The sequence below is a fragment of the Lycium barbarum genome, chromosome 9 (genome assembly GCF_019175385.1).
Source record: "Lycium barbarum isolate Lr01 chromosome 9, ASM1917538v2, whole genome shotgun sequence".
In the NCBI taxonomy this organism is placed as follows: Eukaryota; Viridiplantae; Streptophyta; class Magnoliopsida; order Solanales; family Solanaceae; genus Lycium; species Lycium barbarum.
In genome coordinates, this window is record NC_083345.1 from 85,734,814 (window position 1) to 85,747,347 (window position 12,534).

The window sequence follows — 12,534 nt, forward strand, 5'->3', positions numbered from 1 at the left end:
CGATTGGGGCATCCTTCCGAGAGAGTAGTTAAGTTGCTTCCTCATGTCAGTAGTGATAAGAGTAGTTTAGCAAAGGATTGTGAAGTGTGTTTACGTGCTAAGCATCCTAGAGACAAATTTTCTTTAAGTGATAATAATGCATCTAGAATATTTGAGAAAATACATTGTGATTTGTGGGGCCCATATCGCCATGTTTCGTTGTGTGGAGCTCGTTATTTTTTAACAATTGTTGATGATTTTTCCCGAGCTGTTTGGATTTACTTGTTGGTTGATAAAACAAAAGTGTTTCCGATGTTTATGGCTTTTGTTGCTATGGTTGATCGACAATTTAATCAAACAATTAAAGTTGTACAAAGTGATAATGGTACAAAATTTAATTGTTTGATCGATTATTTTTCCGCCACTGGTATTTTGTTTCAAACCTCTTGTGTGGGTACTCCGCAACAGAATGGGAGGATAGAGAGGAAGCATAAACATGTGTTGAATGTTGCGAGGGCTCTCAGATTTCAGGTCAATTTGCCTATTTTTTTCTGGGGTGAATGTGTTCTTGCTGCATCTCATCTCATAAATCGTACCCCCACACCCAAATTAGAAAATAAAACACCTTTTGATATTTTATTCAATAAACCTCCTTCTTTTGATGCTATTCGTACTTTTGGGTGTTTGTGCTTTGCTCATAATCAAAAAACTCAGGGTGACAAATTTGCTAGTCGGAGCAGAAAGTGTTTGTTTGTGGGATATCCATTTGGTAAGAAGGGGTGGCAGTTGTTTGATCTTGATACGAAGGAATTTTTTGTCTCTCGTGATGTAAAGTTTGTGGAGGATGTGTTTCCTTTTGCTTGTCTAGAAGATGTTAATATGTCGTCTAGTTTTTTTGATGAGGGTGCTGAAATTGATCGTGATTTTATGGTGTACGGGGATGAATTAAGGGGCGAAGTTGATAGTTCGGAGGCTGCCGATGTCACACCCTAATCTTACTATGGTGTGATAGGCACCCGACCCCACATTCAGAGCCGAGCGAACCTGCTGACCCTTCCTACACATATAATCGCCTTGGACTCTTAAATCAAATAAGAATGAAATACATAATAAGGACTTGCATAATCAGTCTTTTCACTGTTCTCAAGGCAAGTAAATCTGTAATCATAAGGGATCTGTAACATAATACATAATGACACATCGGCTGATGGAGCCGCTTACAAGACTGACATTCTATACCCACGACTCTGTCTGCAAAGTCTCTAACATCGACCAAGATACCATAGCATGAATGCTCTGACTCGGCAACACTCCAGGGGCAAACGGAGCTTGCCAATTCAGCTGAAACATCTTCTATAATGGCTTCTACTCATCTGGGTGTACCTGCGCGGCATGAAACGCAGCCCCCGAAGGAAGGGGGTCAGTACGGAATATGTACTGAGCATGTAAGGCATGGAATACAGAAAAGAGGATCATAACTGAAACAGAGATTTACCGGAATCAAGTATGACTTTTTAAAAACATCAAAGCACTTGCCTTTTGAAATGAAAATCATGTATGTCATCAACATAAATCATAAATGAAAATCATGTATGTCATCATCATATATCATATATCATATAACGTGCCCCGACCCTCTAGTGAGGGACGCGGTGAGTAAATTCATGCATGTCATCACCATATATCATGTATGCATAACGTGTCCCGGCCCTCAAGTGCGGGTCTCGGTGAATGAAGTCATCGTATGCCGTCCTGGCCGCCATCCCCGTATCATCATATCATCATAAACATATACATATAACGTGTCCCGGCCCGCAAGTGAGAGACTCGGTGAACAATGCAGTGGAGTACGCACGAGAACATGTCCTGGACCGGGACTCAGTGAAGGATACATTAAGGCATGCACGAGCAGAGTAGTGAGAAACTATATGCACATAAAACAACTTTAAGACTCGATGAATAAGTACACAAACGACACGTGAAAGATCATAAACACGTTTCGAGGCAATTCGAGTTAGTATACGAAAGTTAGGCACATTTTACTACAGAAACCTCTTTGAACGTTTCAGAAGCTATTTTTGGAAAATTAAAGCAATAGTCATATCAAGTACCTTTTTAATATCACTATGGACCAAATCAAAATAAAACTTTTGGAACCATACACACGTATCAAGACATAGCAAAACAATTTTTGGAAGTCAAGAACGTTAGCCATCCTAGTGGCTCTAAGAATAGGAGTTTCTTTGAAATCATACATATACTTTGTCTGTTTGTTTCACAAGGATCATTCCAAAAGAAAGAAAGGGTAAGCCTTAAATACCTGTTCCTCGTCCTATTAGCTACGCTTAATTGTCCAAGTTCGCTATCGCTAGTCTATATTCAAGAAGATTTACACAATCATTAAACACATCGTCACACACTTGTCTTAGTCTTTCAAATAAACTCATTTATAATCTGCCGAAATTTCGGTAGTATTTCCTGTGTGAATACAACCATCCCCGAGAATTCAACTCGGCCAAATTATCAATCAACAATCCGAGAATTCAACTCGGCCAATTTATCAACAACAATCCCAATAATCATGCCAACAACATCAACAATCAATTCAAGACGCATTCTAACGTTAGTAACTCTTTTCTACATAATTCGACAACATCCCATTTACATTCAAATCAACCATATATAGCCAAGCTAACACCAATGATCTCACATTCAAGTGTTAAGCCGAAATCCTTCTCACATGATTTAAGAACACTTTAAACAATTCACACAATATTCAAAACAACCCAACCAACATACCACTTCACCCGAAACCTTCTAAATTCAACAACACATTCTTTTCTTCCAAATTCATGAACTACACCAACAATCTACATATTAACAACATCATTCACACAAATATAAAAATTCATGCTAATGTCACATTAACTTATACAACAATCCCACAACGATTACAACTTCATTTCAATTCATCAAACCTTCATTTTCATCATGGAATCCACAACTACAACAATCAAAATACTAAATAAAATCAATTCATCACATCTACACAACACCACCTCTATTCGGCCACAACCAAGACACACATTTTTCATGAATTTCATCCACTTCCACATACTACAACATGCATAAATCATTCCTAACACAAGTAAAAGAAGATTGAATACATACCTTTTTCCCACTCATCTTCTTACTCGGCTAGATTCACAACTTGCACAACAAATGCTTTGCTTACTCGAACAATCACTCCATGTTGTTAGGGACGTTCCACTTGGTTGAATTACTAGAAGAAAAAAAAAATTTGATCAATTTTCCATGGCATGAATTTTTGGAGCCATGGCCGAATGGCCCTTTCTCTTTTTCTTTCTTTTTCTTCTTCTCCAAGCTTCTTGAATTTTCTAAGTGTGAAGGTGATGATAAATATGACTACTAAGTCATCTAATATATACATATATTATACATCCATGTGGGCCAAAGCCCACCCCACCCCACACGGCCACTTAGCCTTTTTTTTTTGTTCAAGACTTATAAGTTTCCATAATTCACTTCTAACCCCAAATTTTTCCTTAATATTTCCATGAGCCACCTTGTGAATCTTCCGTTTTACCCCTAGCCTTTCTTAATATTTCCACATCAATAATTTTCATAAACAACTTGTGTATTAAACAAGATCAAAATATAGCCTTGCCCTTAACTTCTCGCAATTATCTTGAAATATCCGAATGTACAAAATACGGGTACATCCTTCCCCCCCCCCCCCTTTAGAACATTCGTCCTCGAATGTTCAACTGGCCTCATGGGGTGTTATAATACTTCGGGAGGGTCCCTCTTATAGTTGTCCTTTTCTTCATGCTCATTCCTTATCTTTCACCCTATTTCCTTTATAATCGAACTCCTCGGTCTTTACATGAGTCCTCATTCCGTGTCATGGGTTTTCTAATCCACTACGCCAACTTATTATCCTTGTCCTTCCCAGATCATCTCTTCTTTGTTATTGTTTCGTCACAACACCTTAACAAAAGCCACATCTTTGGCACGTAATCTTCACTTGACGATCCGATATGGCCACAGGCTGTTCCTTGCTCTCATTTTATCTACAGTATTGCAGTCTCGCTTATCATGCTATAAATATTCATCTGCCTTTGGTGTTCTCTTTTCCTCGCTCCCTGTTTTCTTGCTGGGGGGCAATTACCTTGTTTATATACGGTGTATCCTTTGCGTTTATCTCCTTTCGGGCCATCTTTTGTATACCTGTTGATCTTAGATGTACACTGCATCGGCCCCCTATTTCTTTATGTCTTTGTCACTATCCCTTTTTAATCTTTCATTCTAAATATTCATCCAAAAATGTATGTACGTAATGTTTCCTCGTCATTTATTATCCTTCGCAGTCCAATTACACTTATGGTAACTTATAATCCGAGTTCACTGAACTTCGTAGTTCGCAACATCTTTGAGCTTTTGCTACAACTTTTTCTTTACTTCCTTCTCTCACATTTCTCGACACAAGTATACTTGTCTTTGATTTCTTTGTATTGGCGCTCGCTTCGTCCATCGTTATTCCTTGTTGGCTCTCCGGTGTGGATTCCTTACAAATATGATCGAGCATCGCTTCACATCGATGATTCATATAATTTCATAGCGTATATTCTCATGTTCCATATAATTAATGGTTCATGAACTATTTTCTAGTATCCGATGAACTCTTTTATTTCATTCATAGGCATTGCGTTCTTTCTTTTCTTCAAAAATTTCCAAACTACCAATCGTTGGTACTTTTATTATAATAGTCGTTGTCATCCTCTCCATTATCCTTTGTGAATTTAGCTTGTAGACCTTCCTTGCTCTCTTTGTTACCCTTTAGAACACGTCGCTGCATACTTAGATACTGCGCAAATTTTCTCTCGATACGGGGGATTCAACTCATGACTTAGATTTATCGTAGCTCATGCTGGCATGGGGCATCCTCTTAAGGCGTTTTTCATACTTTCCCCTCATGTCTGCCTCATGGTACACTCATTGTCAATTCGTTTCTACTTCTTTCAGGTATACTTCTGATGTGCCGATATGTTTCGAACTCTGGCCCCGAGCTAATAAATTTTCTTCCTCCGGAGTCTGAAAATGTTGCGATTCCTTTTTAAGTCCAATATAATATGTTCTCCCCCCCCCCCCCCCCCTTTTAAGGGGATCCTTATATGCCAACAGTCTTCGAGTATCCTCATCTACGGTAATTACCTACCACCCTTCACTTTCTCCCTAAGCCGGGTCCCGTCATCGTATAATCTGGCCTGTCTATCTTCTTGCTACTTACACTCTCTCTATCCTTGCTTATTGAACCTTTAACTATATTTATGATGCTATGACCGAGCGGTCTCCCCTGCACGTTCCTTGCATTTCATTCTATTTCCTCCAAGATCAAACATTTCAGACCTCGCATGAATTCTTATTCCATACCATTAATTTCCCAATCGACAGTGTCGATCCATCATCTTTGTTCTTTGCTCGATGCGTAATTGGATTCCTACCGCTAACGCGTTAAAGTATTCTTCTCACTCCTATGGTTAAGGATTCCCAATTATTTTGCTTCTAAATGTTCTCCTCTTCCTTCAACTAACCTGTTAGTATACCTTTCCTACTTTCACCCTTAACCCTCCTTGGGTTTCTTCCTACTCGAGCACCTTTCTTCTCTTGGTATTTGCAGCATCAGCTCTGAAGTTCGTGAATTTTTTACTTCAAACGCGCAATTTCGTTCTATTCTTAAGTCATCCTTTCAGCAAAGAGCCCCTTCATGCCCGGGGCAATCACATTAATTTTTCCATACACTTATCCCGTTATATTCCTCTTAGAGGCTGGAAATTTCTTAACATCGTCGCAAGGCCTAAGCATTCTTTCTCTTACCTCACGTTCCTTGTTGTGATCACTATTCTTTTAGCCCCACTTATTTAAATCGATTCTCGTACCCCACACATTCCTCTTTTGTTCCATATTACCACACTTTATCCTTTTCACGTGCCTATCTTTGAGTTTTTTTTTCCAAGTAGTCTCGTGCTTTGCCGGTAGTTTCTCTCGAGGACTTCACTCACTGGGGTTTCTTACCTTTCACCTTTTTCTGACATTTTGATCTTCCTACCTTCCATTTACTCCCTCTCTTTCTTTTCCAAATATCGTTGTATTAGAATTTTCCAATCTTAACCTGTAGTGAAAGTAACATCGGCTTACCTTGTGACACTTGCACCATTTATTTTTGTTGTCACTTGAACTTCAGTACCCTTACTCGATTGATGCCTTCCATACCGTAGACCGGTTGCTAGGACACAGATGCCCACCGATACAATCACATGTGGGATATCATACGCATTCATATATATATATGTGTATATATAATTGCTACCATCTCGCCTACAAAATACTCCCAAACGCTATTCGAGCTTATCCTAATTCCAGAGCTGTGATGCACTCTCTGTCTCCTCACCAGTCTAGTCTGTCTCGTCCTACGCGACCTCTTATGGTCTCCAACTATCCTGTGTACTCTAGTTTCCCTTAGGCTACTCTAGCTTCTTATTTGTCTCTTATGCCTAAATCTATAAGATTTCTTACACACTTCCCAGGGGGTCACCCATCCCAATATTTCTCTCACCCTAGCACGCTTAACCTTGAAACTTCGATGAAATTCAGTGCATTAATGCTAATATAATCGCGTCCACCTTTCCGCATGGCCTTCATTACGTGATCTGGAGCAAGTTGAAGTCTTACAGATTCCGAGACATTTTCGTAACACGTCCTTCCCTTTACAATTACTGTTTTACCCTTTTCAATCCTCAATATTCACCTTTCACTTATGTGTATAACTACCCTTCGTCCTAGATTCCTAGATTCCCGATGGTAGGGAGCACACCTTCGTCGCCATTTCTTATAAATACTCGATTATCCATCTCCTTGGGCTTCTGCTCGCCACTCTTATATAATAATCTACAGCAGGACCCATTTGTCGACTTTCCCTGAATCCCCCAATAGACCTTGCTCCTACTACACTTGAAGATAACCCATTTTAATTCTTCAAACTGCTAATCGTCGTTCTCGCTATTATTCTTCCTGTCATGCCAAATCCACAACTCATCTGAAACAATGCATCCCATTTATTGTCTATTTACGATATTTCTTTTCCACGCTTCTTCCTGTTAGGTGTACATAATTAAATGACTTGATTTTGAAAAAAAATTCCGACAGAGTCTCCTTTACAATTCTTACTTATCTAAAATCTGCACGCAGCAAATACCAGCAATGCCTCACAGGGCATACATACATACGACATATTCCAGCCACCCGGAGCTTCCAATTCCAGGTAACAGAACAAATATATCAAGACTTACCTCTATGACTTTCCATATCATCACTCACCTTCTTCCGTCGTATGTAAGGCTTATATAAGGAATCTCATTTTCCTATAACATGGCTCTATTGCACGATCTAGGACAGAAAGAAGGTCAACGATCCCTAGATGCCCTGCAGCCTCCTGTTTATAAATGTGGCCGACTTCACACCCATAAACAGGACTTTACTGGACACGACTTTGCAGACAACCCCTAGGACGACCTGCGCTGATACCACTTTGTCACACCCTAATCTTACTAGGGTGTGATGGGCACCCGACCCCACATTCGGAGCCGAGCGAACCCGCTGACCCTTCCTACACATATAATCGCCTTGGACTCTTAAATCAAATAAAAATGAAATACATAATAAGGACTTGCATAATCAGTCTTTTCACTGTTCTCAAGGCAAGTAAATCTATAATCATAAGGGATCTGTAACATAATACATAATGACACATCGACTGATGGAGCCGCTTACAAGACTGACATTCTATACCCACGACTCTGTCTGCAAAGTCTCTAACATCGACCAAGATACCATAGCATGAATGCTCTGACTCGGCAACACTCCAGGGGCAAACGGAGCTTGCCAATTCCGCTGAAACGTCTTCTATAATGGCGTCTACTCATCTGGGTGTACCTGCGCGGCATGAAACGCAGCCCCGAAGGAAGGGGGTCAGTACGGAATATGTACTGAGCATGTAAGGCATGGAATACAGAAAAGAGGATCATAACTGAAACAGAGATTTACCAGAATCAAGTATGACTTTTTTAAAAACATCAAAGCACTTGCCTTTTGAAATGAAAATCATGTATGTCATCATCATAAATCATAAATGAAAATCATGTATGTCATCATCATATATCATATATCATATAACGTGCCCCGACCCTCTAGTGAGGGACGCGGTGAGTAAATTCATGCATGTCATCACCATATATCATGTATGCATAACGTGTCCCGGCCCTCAAGTGCGGGTCTCGGTGAATGAAGTCATCGTATGCCGTCCTGGCCGCCATCCCCGTATCATCATATCATCATAAACATATACATATAACGTGTCCCGGCCCACAAGTGAGGGACTCGGTGAACAATGCAGTGGAGTACGCACGAGAACATGAGCTGGCCCGGGACTTAGTGAAGGATACATTAAGGCATGCACGAGCAGAGTAGTGAGAAACTATATGCACATAAAACAACTTTAAGACTCGATGAATAAGTACACAAATGACACGTGAAAGATCATAAACACGTTTCAAGGCAATCCGAGTTAGTGTACGAAAGTTAGGGACATTTTACTACAGAAACCTCTTTGAACGTTTCAGAAGCTATTTTTGGAAAATCAAAGCAATAGTCATATCAAGTACCTTTTTAATATCACTATGGACCAAATCAAAATAAAACTTTTGGAACCATACACACGTATCAAGACATAGCAAAACAATTTTTGGAAGTCAAGAACGTTAGCCATCCTAGTGGCTCTAAGAATAGGAGTTTCTTTGAAATCATACATATACTTTGTCTGTTTGTTTCACAAGGATCATTCCAAAAGAAAGAAAGGGTAAGCCTTACATACATGTTCTACGTCCTATTAGCTACGCTTAATTGTTCAAGCTCGCTATCGCTAGTCTATATTCAAGAAGATTTACACAATCATTAAACACATCGTCACACACTTGTCTTAGTCTTTCAAATAAACTCATTTATAATCTGCCGAAATTTCGGCAGTATTTCCCGTGTGAATACAACCATCCCCGAGAATTCAACTCGGCCAAATTATCAATCAACAATCCGAGAATTCAACTCAGCCAATTTATCAACAACAATCCCAATAATCATGCCAACAACATCAACAATCAATTCAAGACGCATTCTAACGTTAGTAACTCTTTTCTACTTAATTCGACAACATCCCATTTACATTCAAATCCACCATATATAGCCAAGCTAACACCAATGATCTCACATTCAAGTGTTAAGCCGAAATCCTTCTCACATGATTCAAGAACACTTTAAACAATTCACACAATATTCAAAACAACCCAACCAACATACCACTTCACCCGAAACCTTCCAAATTCAACAACACATTCTTTTCTTCCAAATTCATGAACTACACCAACAATCTACATATTAACAACATCATTCACACAAATATAAAAATTCATGCTAATGTCACATTAACTTATACAACAATCCCACAACGATTACAACTTCATTTCAATTCATCAAACCTTCATTTTCATCATGGAATCCACAACTACAACAATCAAAATACTAAATAAAATCAATTCATCACATCTACACAACACCACCTCTATTCGGCCACAACCAAGACACACATTTTTCGTGAATTTCATCCACTTCCACATACTACAACATGCATAAATCATTCCTAACACAAGTAAAAGAAGATTGAATACATACCTTTTTCCCACTCATCTTCTTACTCGGCTAGATTCACAACTTGCACAACAAATGCTTTGCTTACTCGAACAATCACTCCATGTTGTTAGGGACGTTCCACTTGGTTGAATTACTAGAAGAAAAAAAAAATTTGATCAATTTTCCATGGCATGAATTTTTGGAGCCATGGCCGAATGGCCCTTTCTCTTTTTCTTTCTTTTTCTTCTTCTCCAAGCTTCTTCAATTTTCTAAGTGTGAAGGTGATGATAAATATGACTACTAAGTCATCTAATATATACATATATTATACATCCATGTGGGCCAAAGCCCACCCCACCCCACACGACCACTTGGCCTTTTTTTTTTCTTTTTTTTTGTTCAAGACTTATAAGTTTCCATAATTCACTTCTAACCCCAAATTTTTCTTAATATTTCCATGAGCCACCTTGTGAATTTCCCTTTTTACCCCTAGCCTTTCTTAATATTTCCACATCAATAATTTTCATAAACAACTTGTGTATTAAACAAGATCAAAATATAGCCTTGCCGTTAACTTCTCGCAATTATCTTGAAATATCCGGATGTACAAAATACGGGATATAACAGCCGAGCAGCGGCCGCAAACCACTGCCCAACCAGCTCCTGCTGGCGGCCAGGCCGAGCTGCAGCCAGCGGCCACTGTCCAGTCCGCTGGGAACCCAGCGCCAGCTGCCAGCGAGGCTGAGCGGGCAGCGGGGGGGGGGGGGGGGGGGGGGGCAGCAACACCATACCCCAGTCACGAATGTGGAAGGTGGCTTGGGGCGTGGTTTTCGGGAGAAATTTCCCTCTGTTGTGCTTCGTGATTATGTGACACACTCAGTTTTTGCTAATAGTCCGTCCCCTACAACTCATGTTAACAATCAATCCTCAGGTACTCCCTATCCTTTGGCACACTATATTAATTGTGACAATATTTCTGTAAATTATCGTAAGTTTCTTGCAGCTATTATTTCGGGTAAGGATCCTAAGACCTTCAAAGAAGCCATGAAACACGAAGGTTGGAGACATTCAATGAAAGAAGAGATACGTGCATTGGAAGACAATGGTATATGGACTTTGGAACATCTTCCTCCGGGTAAGAAAGCACTTGGTAATCAGTGGGTGTACGAGACCAAGTTTTTGTCAAATGGAGATGTGGAACGGCTCAAATCGCGCTTGGTTGTGTTGGGAAATCATCAACAAGCGGGGATTGACTACAATGAAAATTTTGCTCTGGTCGCCAAGATGACTACTGTTCGAGCCTTCCTAGCCATTGCAGCATCCAAAAATTGGGAACTTCGCCAAATGGATGTTCATAATGCCTTTTTACATGGTGACCTTGATGAGGAGGTGTATATGAAGCTCCCTCCCGGGTTTGAAAGTCCAGATCCTACGTTGGTGTGTCGTTTGCGCAAATCGCTATATGGGTTGAAACAGGCCCCTAGATGTTGGTTTGCAAAATTGGTGACTGCTTTGAAAGGGTACGGTTTCCTTCAATCTTATTCTGATTATTCTCTTTTTACATTTACTAGAGGGAATATTCATATTAATATCTTAGTTTATGTTGATGATCTTATTGTTTCTGGGAATGATTCCGCTGCACTTGCAACTTTCAAAGCCTATTTGAGTGATTGTTTCAAAATGAAAGACCTTGGGTCTCTCAAATATTTTTTGGGTATTGAAGTAGCTCGTAGTTCATCAGGGTTGTTTTTGTGTCAACGCAAGTATACTCTTGATATTATCTCTGAAGCAGGATTGTTAGGTGGAAAGCCAAGTAGGTTCCCTATTGAGCAAAATCATAAACTTGGCCTTGCAAATGGAGATTTGTTGTCGGATCCGGAGGTCAACCGTAGATTAGTCGGGCGTTTGATTTATTTGGGGGTCACTCGACCGGACTTGGCATATTCTGTTCATATTTTGTCTCAATTCGTGCAAGAACCCCGGATTGAACATTGGGAAGCGGCCTTACGAGTGGTCCGTTATTTGAAAGGCACACCAGGACAGGGTATTTTGTTATGTGCCGACAGTGAGTTGACTTTGCAGGGATGGTGTGATTCTGATTGGGTGGCTTGTCCGCTTACTCGTCGTTCGTTGACAGGTTGGCTAGTATTTCTAGGTCAATCTCCCATCTCTTGGAAGATAAAGAAGCAGCACACAGTTTCTAGATCTTCTGCAGAGGCTGAATATAGGTCCATGGCTGCGGTCACTTGTGAGTTGAAGTGGCTGAGAGGTCTGTTGTTGAGTTTAGGTATACAACATCCCAAGACGATCAAATTGTTTTGTGATAGTCAGTCCGCTTTGCACATCGCAAAAAATCCGGTTTTCCATGAACGAACAAAGCACATTGAGGTAGATTGTCACTTTGTTCGTGATGCAATTAATGAAGGTTTGATTTCTCCGTCACACGTTTCAACATCTTAACAATTGGCAGACATTTTTACCAAAACTCTCGGCAAAACTCAGTTTGACTTCTTGCTTTCCAAGTTGGGCATTTTTTATTCACATGCTCCAACTTGAGGGGGGGTATTGCGATATAATATCTTTATATTATTTGATATTATTTGGTAGCATATTTGTAGGGAGATAATTACCATATATTAGTTAGTTTCCTTGTTTCACTAATTACCAAATATTAGTTAGTTTCCTTGTTTCACTAGGATCTTAGTTTCCTTGTTTCACTAGGGTTCAAGATTGTATCCTATATATATTCTCTCTTGGTGAATGAATAGAATAAGTCAAGATTGTATAGTTTCTACA